Source organism: Rhinolophus sinicus, chromosome 2, assembly GCF_057876585.1.
Source record: "Rhinolophus sinicus isolate RSI-liver-muscle chromosome 2, RSI-T2T, whole genome shotgun sequence".
Classification (NCBI taxonomy): domain Eukaryota; kingdom Metazoa; phylum Chordata; class Mammalia; order Chiroptera; family Rhinolophidae; genus Rhinolophus; species Rhinolophus sinicus.
In genome coordinates, this window is record NC_142502.1 from 64,255,846 (window position 1) to 64,271,147 (window position 15,302).

The 15,302-nt window shown below is 38.8% G+C and overlaps 1 long non-coding RNA gene and 2 other non-coding genes across 3 annotated transcripts; all 3 read left to right on the forward strand.

The window, feature by feature from the left end:
* Positions 1-477: 477 nt before the first annotated feature.
* On the forward strand, positions 478-2,409 carry LOC109453535 (uncharacterized). The gene is made up of 5 exons (XR_002138309.3): positions 478-571; positions 1,139-1,185; positions 1,443-1,507; positions 1,792-1,859; positions 2,071-2,409. It is a non-coding gene; the product is annotated as an uncharacterized LOC109453535 (long non-coding RNA).
* On the forward strand, positions 1,588-1,657 carry LOC141571969 (small nucleolar RNA SNORD50). Its single transcript, XR_012497003.1, has one exon. It is a non-coding gene; the product is annotated as a small nucleolar RNA SNORD50 (small nucleolar RNA).
* On the forward strand, positions 1,906-1,976 carry LOC141571968 (small nucleolar RNA SNORD50). Its single transcript, XR_012497002.1, has one exon. It is a non-coding gene; the product is annotated as a small nucleolar RNA SNORD50 (small nucleolar RNA).
* Positions 2,410-15,302: the final 12,893 nt, after the last annotated feature.

A 15,302-nucleotide genomic window follows, 5' to 3' on the forward strand; every position in this document is an offset into this window, starting at 1 on the left:
TTCACCCGAGCATTGCTGCTCGCCAATTTCTCTTTCCGCGTGTGCGGCGGCCGCTGGGCGTCAACTCCCTCCAGACGCCAGCCAACCAGCCAGCCCGACTTCTCGAGTGGGCCATAAGCTCAGGCCGCCCTGCGCTGCAAAACTCAAGTCCACGCTCGGTCCCGGGCCGCCCAATCCCTCCAGGACCGACTTGGCTCGCGGCAGGCAGTAGCCTTGCCTCCAACTGCTCCTGTTCGTTTGAATTCTGGCGCCATTCCCGCGCCACGTAGAGCCAGACTCCGAAGGGACTGGAAGCAGCGCGCCAATGGGCGCGCGCTACAGACTGGGAGGGCGCGCGGCGACAGGCGGCGCGCGCACCACGCCCCGGACCGAGCCCCCGAAAGAAAAGAGTCGCCGTGCGCGCTCTCGCCCTCTTCCGTGGAAACGGCCACGCCCCCGTCTTCTCTCGCGTCCAATAGATGGGAGAAGGAGGGGCGGTCCCGGGCTGACTCAAGAGAGGCTACATAAGGAACTGCTGGGCGCGCGGTGCGTTCTTTTGCGTCGGAACTTGGGGATCGATTATGTGTGGTCGGTAAGTAGGCGTCGCGGGCGAGAATGCGAGTGAACATGGGGGTCCCTGGCTTAATTTGGGGCTGCCGTACTGTGAAGAGGTGGAGAGATTTTAGCTTAGGAGAGTGTTGTGTATTGAGAACTCGCGTGTGGAAAACACGCAGGCGGGCCGCCACGTGTCCTGAGTCTTGGTGGCGGCAGGCTTCGAGCTTACGCGTGAGGAGGCTGCTGCTGCTGCGGCGGCTCATGGCCACCGGCGCTGCGCTCGGCCTGGTTACTGAATCCCGGCAGCCGTGGCTGAGCCCCAGTGGTGGCAGGAAAACCACATTCCCAACACTTGGGACGAGGAGTTTTACGTTAAGAGCAAGAGGCCCTTATTAAGGCGAGAGTCTTTCTCCTGTCGCCATATCAAACGGTTATTTCAAAATGAGCCGCCCTGATTTTGTCGGAGACTGAACTGTATTGTGCCCAGGTGGCGCTGTGTGCAAATCGGATTTGTGAAGGAGAGGGTTTTTTAGTACCGAAAACCTGGAACTGTGACATTCTCTATGAGAATGCTTAGTTTTAAATATATATTGATTTCCCCCAGGAACAATGGCTGTCGGTGTAACGGAGCTGTTACGTGAAGATGCTAAGGTAAGTGCTGTTGAGCTTAGTTTTTAAACTGAAGAAATAAACCTGTTGATTTACAGGAATAAAAGATGGTGCATCATTTGAAATTTGCTTTTTTTATTAGATGCAAAGGAAAATTCCAAAACATGGGAAAATATTTGCTGGGCTCTACTTGATTAAAACCTGACGATCTTACTAAGTATGTGTTGAACGAGTGTTTGGTTCAGTGGATGTTTAGTCCATATGTAGATTAAATGAACATTTTTTTTGCCCTTGAACAGCATCCTTGGGGATGATGAATACTAATGAAGCTATGGATGTCACTGATTAGCAGCTTCGCTTTGAAGTAAGTTGTGTTTCACAAGATCTATTGTAGTATTTCTAATACAGGAACTTGCCTTTTAATGTTGCTTTGGTTTATGGTCTGATCAATGATGAAACATATCCCGAAGCTGATTACCTGAAGAAAAGCATATACGGATTCGGCTTCTGAGATAAGACCGATATTCAAAATGAAATAAATTTTTGTTGCCTGAATTTTATAACGACTTGATTAAGGCATATATCTTGTAGAGGAAAAGCTGCCACACAATATAGTATTTTTGTGTTTTGTTTTTAATCTGCCAACAGTGAGGGGTCGCTGTCTCCCCATTGAAAGAGGCCAGTGTCTGTGACGTTCCCAAGCCGTAACCATTTCTGTGAGTGGAGGTATTTTGCTTACAGTCAATATTGTGTCCTTGGTCTTATCTATGATGATCCTATCCCGAACCTGAATTTCTGTTGAAAAAACTTAATACGGATCTGGCTTCTGAGATAGACTGTTATAAGGACAATAGTATTTATGAAAATAAATTTTAAATAAGTTCTAATGTTTACAATTTTGTGAATCAAATGTTTTTCCTTTTCTAGGGCTAGTGCTACAAGATTTACTTGTCTGTTGTATGGAAAACTGGTGGTCAGGAAAAGCTCTTCATTTTATGGACATGGAAAGAAAACATACAGATCAAGATGGATTATATTTATTCTTAATTTTTCAAATAGATTCTGAACCAACATCAAATCTAGATTAATGTGTCCATAGGATTCAAGCCTATGGTTTCTTTTTAATCGTGTCACTGCCCTAGAGAGTCACGACCTATTAACCAGTAGATTACTTTTTAGATCTATTTCTAGGATTACATAGCAAATGAAGTATTTGTAATAGAAATTTCCATTAACTGGCCTTGTAATTAAATTACTCTGAATGAATGTCTTATCTTTAGTCACTTGTTTGAATTTAAAATGCATAATTATAAAGCTGAGTGAAAGTTTATGCCAGCCATTTAATGGAGATGAAAGCAAAGTGGAGACAGGTCCTATTGGGGAGGGAAGATACCAGGCATCAAAATGATTGCTCTGATTATTAACTAAATCATAGAATATTTAGTTCTAATGTAATTATGATTTCGAAGTATATTTAAGGTAAAAAACGGAGAATGATACTAAAAATGTAGAGAGCAGTATAGCATTAAGGGTCACAAAGAATGTCACTGAAATTCTGATTTAGAACTAGTCAAACACTGCACAGAATGGATTTAGTATAAACAGTAATAACATCTGATCTAATGGAGATGATTAGGGCCCATTCCTGATCATTTTCCCTAAATAGCTGCATGAATAAATTGCTCCCAAGCCTATATTTAAATGTCAAAGTCAAATACCAATTTTTTTCCCTCTTGTGAGCCGTCATTTTCTTAGTTTTCCTTTCCTGCCTTGGTGAAAAGGATTTTAGTTTGGACCCATGCAGCTCAGAAGAGGTTCATGATATGATGAGCCTGTACCTGAGTGGCCAGACACACAATGTATTTGCCCCGAGTAGTAAGACAATGTACAAAATGAAAAATGGGTCCCTGGAAATGTTTCTCGCACTCATATTAAAATAACAAAGTATTGATGTCATAAAGATTAAAGGGCTTAGTATTTGGGGTATCTGCACATTATTTAGGTAAAGGAAGTCCACAGTGGCCATATGGTTAAGTACATTTCTAGGAAAGTGAACCTAGGCAGGTGCTTTGTGGGAAATTAGGGGGCCTTGAGGCTTGTTGCAGTGAAAAAGATGGATTAACATAATGCATTACACATGAGAAAAACTGGGACCTAAGACAGGTAAAATGCACCTTCAGGTAAGGATTCAGTGAGATAGTGTATATCTTAGCAATTGACAATATTGGCTATTACAGCCCCTACATTTCCTCTTGAAGCTATAAAATCAAACCACTTCAAGTAGCATTGTGTTGGTCATCTCAGTTGCATTTCTTTATTATGTGCGGATTGTTTGATATTGCAGTCTGCACCCTTGATCTTTGTACTTATTTATTTGGAACTTCATAACATGCCTTGTAAGATCTGTTTTATTCACTGACTTAAATGCCTAGGTACCTGTACCTGGTACTTGGTTGTATAGTAAATGTTAAGTGAACAATGTAAAAAAGACTCATTGAGGTCCTGCACAAAACTTCCAGGCAAAAGTGTCTACCCTTTGTCAGAGCTGGCAAACATAACTTCACAAGGCAAAGTTGTGAAATTGACAAAATGAACCCTCTGACCTTTTCCTGCAGTTCTATTTTTGTTCCTTTCCTGCCCAATCGTCCTTGTACTCTCATATTTCCTTACTTGATATAATCCAAATCAAATTGGTAATGTGCATTTATTTTATCTCTCTGTACTAGGTTCTGTCAAGCAGGTCAGATGTAAAATACTTCCCAAATCTTCTGTGTCAGTGGTAGAAGATGCCAAGAAAAGTCAAAAGCAAGCTATAGAGATACAAAAGTACTATGTGAGAGGAATAATTAAAACCTCTAAAGATTGAACAAGTGAACTTACGTCAAAACCAACTCCAATGTGGGGATGCTTTAGCATAAGAAACACCAAAGGTGGTATGCTCCAGAACATGAGGGTGACTGGATGTTAAGTCTGAAATGTTAGAAAAGTACACTTACTAATGTTTTTGAGCAAGGGAGTTAGAGCTGCAAAAGTTATTTGAATTTCCTAAGACATGATTTCAGTAGAAGATGCAGTCATTTAGCCCTATTGACTGCAGGGTCCACACCTGAATGAGAAATGAGTCAGGTACAAAAAGGTACAATTTTAGTGGAATTAAACTTGAAAGTTCAATGGATGTCAACTTTAAATTACTAGTTGATTTGTACCTTGAAATACACACCTGGATGGATTTTTCATTTCACACAGCAGAGGTCTTGCTGTTGAGACTTCCAGCTTTCTGACACGAACGCTGATTTATTGAGTAATAAAACAGGCAACTACTAAAACCAGGGACTTAAGTTGTTAGCTGGGTTAGGGATTTAACCTCTAGAATGTGTTTGTTACTTAATAGAGAACTCAATGGAGACTCAAAAACCTTAGAGACCCAAAAGAATGGGACACTGGTGGGGCTTGGCTAGGAGTGGATTTTGAGGTTGAAAGCAATCTAGATATGTCTGGCTTTAGTGACTAGCCAATTGGAATTCTTTTCTCTGCTTTACACAGTGCTTCCAGGTTATCTTAAAGTTCACTTGGCTCAAGCCTGCCATTTGGTACTTTCTAAAATTAGTTCTGTTGCCAGAAATCCAATATCATACTGCACTTCGCTTCCCAATCAAGTGCCCTATGAACTGATTAGTGCTTTATAATCTTTGCTGTTTGCCCAGCCTGTGAAAACTTTTGGCTGTTTTCATGGCTTTTTCACTAGTTCTCCAGTTAAAATTTAGAGCCTTTATTTAGACCCCAGGCTACTAAGATACTCTTTATGTTTGTCAATCACTCTCTGGGAGTGGGACCCTCCTTCCCATCTTTCCTAAAAGTTTGGTTCCAGATTCAAATTGTACTTAAAGCATAGTAGTACTACAGTTGCCTCACTGAATATTGTCACTCTATGGCCTTCTCTATCTCACTGATTCTATATACTTGGGTAGGTACAGTGATCACATTAAAACAAGTATGCTATGTGGAATTTTATGGACCATCTTGGGATGGAGGAGCGGGTACCTTTCTAATAAAACCAGACTCCGTGGTCTCATTTTCCCAAGTCCTGTCCTTTTACTGTTCACTACTGAGGTCCCAGCATGCTATGTGACTGAATTATAACAGGAAATACGGATTTCATCTCAAAATTCCAAAATGAGTACAGAATAATTCAGCCTATTTGGGAGCTTTATCTTAAGCTTACTCAGTTCTACCATGTTTCCCTGAAGTAAGACCTAGCCGTACAATCAGCTGTGATGGCAGCTTTTGTAGCAAAAATAAGACCCAGTCTTATTTTACTGTAATATGAGACTGGGTCTTACATTCTTTTTTTAAAAGAATGGCCTTTTTTTTTTCATTGGGGCAGGGGAACAGGACTTTATTGGGGGACAGTGTACTTCCAGGACTTTTTTCCAAGTTGTCCTTTCAGTCTTAGTTGTGTAGGGCGCAGCTCAGCTCCAGGTCCAGTTGTGGTTTCTAGTTGCAGGGGGCACAGCCCACCATCCTTTGCAGGAGTCGAACCAGGAACCTTGTGGTTGAGGACACTCCAACTAACTGACCCATCCAGGAGGCAGCTCAACTCAAGATGCCATGTTCAATCAATTGCAGGGGGCGCTGCCCACCATCCCTTGCAGGACTCAAGGAATTGAACTGGCAACCTTGTGGTTGAGAGCCCACTGGCCCATGTGGGAATCAAACCGGCAGCCTTCGGAGTTAGGAGCATGGAGCTCTTACTGCCTGAGTCACTGGGCCGGCCCCTGGTCTTATATTCTTGCTCCAAAAGATTCATTATAGCTGATTGTCCAGCTAGGTCTTATTTTCAGGGAAACCTGGTAGTCCTTTTTAAAAGAATATTAATGGAAAAAACATTTTAGGAGTTTGAAGAAAGTAAGTAGAGTGCATCACTACTGAGGTCAGGAAACTTGACATGCCCTTGCCTCCTAATTTGAATAATTCATGTACAATAAATTGTACCCTTGGTGTACAGTTCGATGACTTGTACCCGTGAAACTTACCACAATTGAGATAATGACTATGTCCAACTCTCCCAAAAGTGTCCTTATAGAGGCTTGATTTTGAATATACTAAGTCTCAGATGGCAAAATCCTATGTAAGACTTTGAGTTAGATAACAGATCTGGAGAAACAAAATTGGGAGTCATGAGCATGTGGATGGTATAGGAGTATTTAAAGCCCTAAGATTAAATGATATCACCAAGGGAGTGAATATAAATAGAAGTCCAAGACAAGTCCTGGAGTAGGACACTCCAGGTTTACTTTAAATCCTGGAGATAGTTTTGTGCCAAGGAACAAAAATTGGGAAGCAGAAATCTATTGTCAAGTCTAACTACCATATCTGAAACAAACCAAATAGAAAATCAAGGAGTTCTGGAATGAAAAGCAAAGGTGAAAACTAAGCAAATAATTACTTGGGTGACTGGGCTAGAGATTTCCTTCGATTTAATGCAGGGCATGTTCATATCTGAGGACAACTTTATAATAAAATATCAGGCAAAATGGTTTTCAGGAGAAAGGTGAGGAATTTAGGAAGTGTGAAGGGTTTTCATCAGACACTGGACTTAGAAGCAAGTTACAGGTTGGCCTTGCAGTGCTAAACTCCCTGCTGATTCTAAAAACTACCGATTTTTGTAGTTAATCAGCATAACTCACTATTTTCCTATGGGGCTTTTCTGCCTGGAAGCAGAAAGCAAATCAGCATATTAACCCAAAATTAGGGATAAACTAACAAGGTGGAGCAGAGCAATGATGGGCCAAGAAAATTGAGGATGTAGGTAAAAAAATTATTGACCTTGAGATCCAGGCTGATGGGAGAAAAAAAAAAAAAAAATGCTGGAAAACTGACCCAGGTAATGACAAATACCAGATACACCATGGAAAGATGCTGGTGAAAACGAGGTAAAGTAAGGTCCTCTCTAGTTACACTACAAAATGACCCATATAGCATATTGTATTCTAATTATGGTTTCTTTATATCTTGCCCTGGAGTGTGAATTCTTTGCAAGCAGAAACACCTTTCACCTCTTAAACTCTATGCCTAGGAAAATGTAATGGCTCCCATTAAAAAAAAAAAGTAATTAAATGAAATTCAATATGTATATTTAGGATGGGCAATGATGGTGTGATTGAATTCTCCAAAAGATATTGAAGGCTTAACCCCAGTGTGACAGGATAAATGGCCACTGCTATAATTTGGGGAGTTTATACATGGCTAGAGAATTACAAATAACTGAGAAGAGCCCATGTAATGTAATCTCTGGTTTTATACATTGAAATTGGATCTGACTATCTTAGAAGTGAACATTGTCTGAAGTTTTGTGCTTCACAGGAAAAACTTTAACATGAAAATAGTTGTTTCATAATTCATGTAACAAAATGATTTACTAAATATTTCAGGGCAAAATATTCTATATGAATATTAAGATTACAATAAGTTAAGTAACATTTTGTAACTGATAGGTCATACTTATGACTTTTTTCCCTATTTGATGTAAAAAACAAGTATAAAATGATGACTGACTCATTTATTTTCCCCAGTACTTTGATGTACATCATCTTGGTTTCTCCTATAGTAACCCTAGAAGGTAATAAAGTAGGCATTATTTAGTATTTATACATGTTATATGTGAATAAACTTAAGATTTTGAGAGATTTAAATTATAGACTAGATCATTGGAAAGGTCTAGATCACAGGAAAGCATGATTTTATCATCCTATGTACTTTGCACTTTAAAATACTGTTTTTTAATTTGGGTGGGACATTTAAGAAGAACAGTGACAAATTAGGCAGTATCTTCAGGAAGAAGACAAAGGATCTGGAAAGTTTATTCTGGACAATATTTTAAGGACTTAGATATTTTTAACCTGAAGAAATGAAAATCAAGGGAAGGCATGATGACTACTTTTAGGTATTTGAATATATATCATGTGGGAAAATAGTAATATGAGTAATCCCATGTGGTAGGTACAATTATGCCTATTTTATAGATGAGTGAACTGAAACTTAGAAAAGTAACCTAATAAGGGTCACGTAGGAAAGCAGGGGAATTGGAATTTTAAATCTGGCAGTCTAAGTCAAGAGATGGTGTTCTTACCCTACTAAATACCTTCCCCAGAGGAGTAATTAACTTAAATGTTTCTCTAGAAAGCAACGGTGATCAATGAAATATTAGGTTGGTGCAAAAGTAATTGTGGCTTAAAAGGTTAAAAACAATTGCGAAAACCACAATTACTTTTGCACCAAGCTAATAAAAAGAGGCAAACTGCAACTCAACATAAAAATGAACTTCCCAATAATGAAATCCACTGCCTCCACATCAGTCTCCCGTCGGTGTGAGTTGGAGGAAGGAGGCTCTCCCTAACCTTCAAAGACCATTCTAGTCTAAATTTAGGTTCTTGACTTGCCCAAGGTAACCCCGCTAGTTAATACCAAAATGACAACCAACATCTTCTACCCCTCTCTCAATCCAGTGCTCAATCCACTGATAATGTGGTACCCCAATTTTTTCCCAATAAAAATTTAAATTTCCTCAGAATTCAGTGTGTGGGAATCTGTAAGATCACATTAAATTGTACTGGCTCACTACCCGTCTGTTGACACAGGGCTTCTAGTCCCTACATAATGCTTTCAAGGGGTTCTGGAATCCCGGTTAGAGCATTTAACATGTGTTCACAAATAGGTCTTCTCCCAAAATCCCTCTTGATACTCTGCTTATTCCTGTGGCCCCTTCTTTGGGTATCTCTACACATCTAGTGCCTCCCACAGAACATCGAAGTCTGCTTTAGTGCTGACGTTATCATAGTCCTGGAGGATGTTGTAGTCTCATATCTTGCATCTGGTGCTTTGCCTCATAAAGTAGAAATCTGTACAGTACTGCCTGTACCTCCTGTCTCACAAAGCCCTTCAGAAAACAGGCCCTTCAGCCTGTTTTCATAGACATTTTTCCATGGCACTGAGACCTGGTCCTTGGAATCAGGCTTGGATTTAGTACGTTCCTATCATCTGCCCCATCTCTGGTCTCTTCCTAGCAGGCTCTCACCCTGCAATTCATCCTAAAAACCTAGAAGGCTCAGCCTCATGATCCTATACAAATCAGAATCTCAGATTAGGCATAACTGCTGTGTCAATAGCCCGGAATCCATATTTGTCACATGAATTTATTGATGATATGGCCTGCAGTTATTAAAAATATGGATTTTAGCAGTAATGAAAACAAGCCAAATAACTTCAACTATTTTTATACAAAAGTAAGTTTGGGGACTTGCTAATGGTTAACTACATTAGTGAGAACGTGGGCATTAAGCACACTAAACTCGGGAGCAATAGTAAGGTGTAATCTGAGGTACATCTCAATTCTCAGTTTTCATTTTCATCACTGATGGAGACCCTCAGCTTATGTTTCTTTTTCAAAAATAAATGCAGACATTGCTCAGAGTCTGACCGCATGCCCAGAAATGTCAGGGTAGCTTTAGTTCACGGACTTTTCTCCACATATCTAGATACAGCTCAATTTCTTGATGAATTTTTTGATGTTTGCTTTAAATTCAGTCTTTTCCTCTGGAGATTGAGCCACACTGATAGGTTTGGTGTGTGATAATTCAGAAACATCCTAAGCTTTCATTCATTTGTTCACTGAACAAATAGGACCTGAGTAGCTACCATGTGCAGGTAGTTCTAAGCAGTGAAGATACGGCAGTGAACCAAACTACCAATATCCCTGTCCTTGTGGAGCTTATGTTTTAGGAGGAGGGGAAGAATACTACTTATAGAATAGATAAATTGTCAAGTACATGAAAAAAATGAGAAGTGATAGGAAAATAAGTAGAACACAGGACTTTGGGCGTGAATTTGGGGAGGTTAGTAGTGTGATTTTAACTGGCGTTGACAAAATAGGTTTCCATGAGAAGGTGAGATAAGCAAAGACTTAACAGAGGGCGAGGGATTGAGCTATGCACCTATCTGGGCAAAGGGTATTCCATGGTAGTGCCCCAAAGACAGGTAAGGAAAGAAGAGACAGCATACAGATCATGTAGAGCCTTATGGGCCATTGAAAGGATTTTGTTCTGAGTAAAATGGGAACCACTGTAAAAGAAAACAAACTTGAAGTATGATTTATACACATCAGAACCTGTGAATCCTACTCCTAGGGCCCAGATTGTGGTCTCTACCATTTACCATTAAAAGGAAACCAGGCTCATTGGAGAAATGACTGAGTACTTATCTGAGGCAAGAAATGTGCAAGATGAGCCTGGTGCATCTTGCTGTATAGCACAGAGCAAGAAAGCTATCAAAGACTGCGAGGGTTTTTTTAAAAACAATTCAGAAGCCAACTTGCCGCAACTCCTACTTCCCAAAGGTGGGATTTTGACTATTAAGGATAATAACTACAACAGATTAAAATACACAGAATATGTTCAAATCTATGAGTTCATAATGGTACCTTAAAAAAAAACACACTGATTTTGATGCTGTTAGAGGATGCTAGTGAACCGACTTACTGATTTCAGAACTGGCAAATAAAGGGACTTTCCAACAGCAACTGTAGTAACAGAAAAATAGAAGGTGAGAAAGTTTCTTTGTTGATGCATCCCAGTTAAGAACTGAAAAAGATTGACATAATTAGAATCTCACCATATTGCAATATCTAATGACTTAATGTAAGCAATCATCATCAATGGCTGCTAAAATTTAAAAAAGGCAACCGGAGTATAAGTGGCTAATTGGATGTCTGGGGGTCATGTCAACAACATATTGCTACTTAAAGATACACTTCCCACAAGAAATAATGCTTTAAATAATTTTTCCCAATTAAGATGATATATTTATCTTAAGATATTGGCCCTCTCCATTCTTTTCAAAAATGTCACACATCTGCAAGACGTCTAATCAATCTTCCCAAAAAGAATTCCACGGATAAGTCAAACAAAACTCTACAAAGCTAATTATTGACACGAATAAAATAACATGGGATTTATTACTTCAGCTTCAGTGGCGTCTAAGAAAGGTGAGTTTGTTACATACACTTTAAACACTTCTATCAACTAGTGATACTAGTGATATCAGTGCTGCCCATAGTATTGTCTATCCTACTAAACAGCAAATCTCAGGAAATACAATAAGCTCAATCTGTGTTATTGTTTATTCTAGATTTATGGCTAATAGATAATTCATGTAATAAAACTTCAAATATCTTTGAAACATTCATAATATAGAATTAAAATATAATCGATTAAACTTATATCCAGTGAAATCCAAATATAAGAAACTGTCTCCTGTGCAATTTTCTATTTGCCACTTAATTGGAATTTAAATTATTTATTATTTTTTAACTTGAATAAAGAATATGTAGAACACAAACTTCCAGAGTAAGTAAAATACGTATTTTCAATTTTAGTCATAGGTTTCAGGGGTGTTTAGATACTTCCTAAAGGCTATATTTTTATTTTTTACCTCTTAAAAGAATGACAAAGTATTTTATAAAAATATAAGATATTATGAATAAAATTAGAGTAACTCCTAATTGTACCATTTAGACATAACCACTGTTTAAAAAAATTATATATTCTATGCAGATATATATTTCAATAAAATTTGAATTATTGTATATGGTTTGTCCTGGTTTATTTCATTTAATATTCTATAGTGAAAATTTTCAGTGTCATTAAACATTATTCTGCTCATTGTTCTCATTGGCAAGACCGAGAACATTTCATTTTTATGGGTATTCAATAATTATTTAACCAATTCCCTAAACATGGAAATTTTGATTGCTTTGAATTTTATGATGACAAATTTTATAGCAATAAATATTCCAAATGGTAATGGGTTATATCTGGAGAGTGGGTTTATATTACCATCCAAGAATTAAATGCGTTTGGTAATCGATGTTCACACATCCATTCGCAGCCATTCTAGTCCATAATACCTCCAACAGGTGCCCTCTCTCCCAGACTTTTCCACTGCCCAGTCTACAGGAATAAGAAACTACCACACATCCTCTACCATAGTTCCATATTTTTGTGCATTACTCCCACCTCCTTGCCCTGATTAAAATCTGGTCCTCCCCTGAAGGCACTGCTTCCCTTTGCAGCCTTCTTAAGCTACCTTCCTCAGGTCTGGAAGTTACAGTGAATATCTTCCTTGCTCCATACTGCCACTTCTTGACAATTTTGACAAGTATTCTTCCATCTTTATGTACAACCCCCTGATTTATTTTTCATGCTTATCCCACCTGGCTTGCCACGCTTTGTCCTGCTGTAAGGCTATTATTTTTCCAAATTTCTAGTTACTCCCCCTTATTAATTCTGAAGAGTTTGGGACCAGGTTTTCTGTCCTATGTCATCTGTCTCCAATGTCCACACATCAATGCCCAAAAGATCTGGCTTCTTAGTTCTTTGACTTCTACTTTTTCCCTCCACACATAACATTCTTACCTGGGATCCACTGACCTCCAAAGATCCATGGATAGAATTCAAGGGGTCTGTGAACTTGGATAGGGAAAAATCTGTATTTTTATTTTCACTAAGCACTAACTGAAATTTAGCGTTTCCTTCAGTAATGTAGGCGATACACCACAGAATGATTAGAAGTATCTATGTCTTTGCTACCAATAGAAAACACAGCTGTATTACTGTTCATATCACATTACAAATACTCAAAAAGTTTCATTTAAGCTTATTTCTACTTAGAAATTATGGTCCTTTTTAAGCCTGCCACTAGATCTTGTTTAATGCAAAGGAGCACATTATCTTAGTCCATTCAGGCTGCTATAACAAAATACCACAAACTAGGTAACTTATAAGAAACAGAAATTTATTTCTCACAGTTCTGGAGGCTGGAAAGTCCAAGATCGGGGTGCAGCATTTTCAGGTGAGGGCTCTTCTGAGTCGAAGATTTTTCATATCTTCCTCACACAGTGGAAGGGGGTGAGGAAGATGTGGCGTCTCTTATCAGAGCACTAATTCCATTCATGGTGGCTCCACCCTCACGACCTAATCACCAACCAAAGACTCAACCTCCTAATACCATCACATTGGTGTTAGAATTTCAAAACGTGAATTCTGGAGGGACACAAACATTCAAACTACAGCACACATACATTACTGTAGCATACATTTGGTTTGCTTAAATATTGATGACTATATTTTAATGTATGGGGTTTTATATGTAATACTATATATTTTGGTTTATACATTTAAAATATTTTTTGAGAAGGGATCCATAGGCTTCACCAGAGGCCAAGTAGTCCATAGCACAAGTAGTTAAGAACATCTGTGTTATGTATCAAGTCCCACTTGTCTTTAACTTCTCTTGCTATCTAGCCTAATTCCAAGACATGTCAGTGACCCTCTCATGCCAATGTTCCCATCTTCCTCACCTTGTCTTTCCTTGGCTACTATCTGGCAAAACCCCAACTGTGGCAAATGTATCCAACCATTTGCCTTGCTGCAGAAATCACACAGCAGGGCAGATTTATGCCACGATATATTCATGGTCTCTAATCTGAACCAGGCCCTCAGTGCTACAAGGCAGTCTTCATTTCCCTTGTCAGTTTTCTTTCCCATTTCAGACTTCCATACCTTAACTCTTCCCTCCCCTACCTCTTTTCACCTCTCTCTTTATGGAAAATTTTGAAGACTTCAGATGACACAATTTCATTATACCAGCTAGTATCTATATCCACTATTTTTCCTTCCTTCTCACTATAATGGACTGGTTTCCCTCCTCTGGTCTAAGGCAAATTCCTACCCCAGTTCTCCAAATCACATTCACTCATTCAACAAATATTGAATCAAGGTTTCCTGTGTTTGTTATGAATATAATTCTGTCCTGCAAGAAAAGATACATTGAAGCCCTAACTTCCAGCACCTCAGAATGGGACCTCATTTGGAAATAGGGTCCTTGCAGATATAATTAGTTAAGATGAGCTCATACCAGAGTAGGGTGAGCCCTTAATCCTATATGACCGGTGTCCATATAGAATATGGCCACATAGAATATGGCCACGTTAAGACAGAAATACAGAGAGAATGTTATGTGGCAATGAAGGCAGAGATTAGAGTTACACAGTCGCAAGCCAAAAAAAGCCGAAGATTGCCCACAGACCACGAGAAGCTAGGAAGAGGCAAGGAAGCTTTCAGAGGGAACATTACCCTGACATGTGATCCATGCACCTCAAATTCAACATTTTTTTGCTTCCTTCCCATCCATCCATTCCAGTTCTTTCTCCAGCATTCCTAGTAACAGAAAATGGCATTTAATTCCTCCTATTGCCAAACCAGACCATGGACTCATTTTTAACTCCTCTCTCCCTTATCTCCCGTGTTTCCCCGAAAATAAGACCTAGTTGGACCATTGGCTCTAATGTATCTTTTAGAGCAAAAATTAATATAAGACCTGGTCTTATATAAGATTCGGTATTATATTGTATTACATTATATTATATTATATTATATTATATTATATTATATTATATTATATTATATTATATTATATTATATGACCTGGTCTTATATTACAGTAAAATAAGACCGGGTCTTATATTAATTTTTGCTCCAAAAGACGCATTAGAGCTGATGGTCCGGCTAGATCTTATTTTCAGGGAAACATGGTATAACCATACAATCTATACATGCTACTGCTCTGGCAGCCCAAATATTTTTTGAAACCATCCACTGTCCCCCATTTTCAAGAATGAGTTTAGACTTCCAGAACTGTGAAAGAATAAATTTATGTTGTATTAAGCACCCAGTTTGTGGTACCGGATGGTACAGTGATACCACCAAACGGGTACAATTTGTTACACCAGCCTTAGGAAACATACATATACTGTTCTAGGCACAAAATGGTGAACAAAACAAAGATTCTGCCCTTGTTTGTGGAGCTAATCTGCCCTTTTAAATACCTAGATATAAAGATAATCCCTTCTTTCTCCTCTATTTTCAAATTCTCCTTTCCTGACTTCTCCCAATTACAGATGTCCTGTATCTCTTTACATAAAAATTAAAATATCCCTTGCCTTCACATTCCCTTCTCACTAACAGGTTATCCCTTGCTCTTCTTTTACAGCCACATTTCTTGAAATAATCATCTACACTTCTCTTCATATGCTGAACTACTCACAC